Raw genomic sequence first — 1,459 nt, forward strand, 5'->3', positions numbered from 1 at the left:
GGGGACCTGTTTACAGCCTCCCAAGAGCTGGGATTACAGGTGCCACCATACCCAGTCTCAATGGCAGTCTCCACACACCCCAGGGATTGAACCTCCGGTACCTGTGTCTGCTAGCAGGCGCTTTAGTCTGCTAAGCTATTTGGTCAGTTCACCATGTTCTTTAATCTTTGCCTGTACCCTCTTTTTCTCTTGACTCAGCACAAGCTTGCTCTGCACAGCCAGTTTCTCCCCCACTCTTGATTTTTACTTTCTCCAATAAACTTGGCTACTGCTGAAAAACATAAAATAATTATCTTTGCAACACGAAATCAACATAAAAGTTATTAGTGAAGTATTTCCCATTCATTTTGTCCTATCTTACACTTCACATCCAGGGTCTATCTTACACTAAGAACAACCTCTGCTATACAGTGTCTCTAGCTAGGTGTGGTGGTCCATAGCTATAATCTTTGTAGTCCTACGATGAGGAAGGAGGTTGCTAGAAGTTCAAGACCAGCCTGAATTACACAATGAGACGCTGTCTCAAAAAGACAAGATCAGGGATATAGCTCAGCTGTACAACGCCTGCCTAGCAAGCATGAGGTCCTGGGGCTGGGGAGATGGCTCAGTGGAATAAGCACTTCCCTGGCAAGTGCAAGGGCCTGAGTTCAATCCCAAATTGGGGGGTGGGGGAGGAGGAAGCATGAGGTCCTGATAGGAAAAAAAAAAAAAACTGGTAGAAAAAAAAATTCACAACAAATGGGGGGGTGGTAGCATTGGGAGGTAGCCCAGTGGTAAGGCCCTCCTGGATTTGCTCTCCAGTTCCCCCTAAAAAAGCGGGTCCCAGGGCCAAACACAAGGGGCAAGACAAACCTGTAAGTGGCTCATATGGCAGCTTCTGGAGGACATCAAAGGGGAAGCTGAAGGGAGGGAACTAGGTTCCTAGGTAGGAGCAAGAGGACAGAGTAGTTGCCATGCTAAGAGACAGGCTGTGCGGTGAAGAACAGGAGGAGACGGGCTCACCCCAGAGGTGCAGCAGGGTGGCAGGGCTAGAGAAGGTCACATGTGCAGGCTCCACCTCTCACTCCCAGATCCCTTTCTGTCCCTCATGGTCCTGGATGCTGACCAGTGTCCCCTCCCCCTAGCACGTCCTCCTCAATCCTCTAGTCCATCTCCTGGGCACCTCCTCCAGGAAGCTTTCTCTAATACCCTCTCACTGGGTGGGACATGCCTGTACCATACTCGGTGGTCTCGTCAAGCCTGGAGTGCTGGCTGTGTACATACTGGTCTCCACAGAGCTCCTCCAGGCAGGCTGGGGCTCAACACAGGGCAAAGCCTGAAACCCATCAGATGCCCATACCTACCCACTGGGACCTCTGCCTCACCTGTGCCCAGGCTTGCCAGGCCTCCTTTGTGGTCTCCTCTTCCACCTCTGTCCTCTCGGACCATTCCTGAGGGTGGGAGCTGATGTTAACCCTGT

This window comes from Octodon degus, unplaced genomic scaffold, assembly GCF_000260255.1.
Source record: "Octodon degus isolate 3935 unplaced genomic scaffold, OctDeg1.0 scaffold00163, whole genome shotgun sequence".
Lineage (NCBI taxonomy): Eukaryota > Metazoa > Chordata > Mammalia > Rodentia > Octodontidae > Octodon > Octodon degus.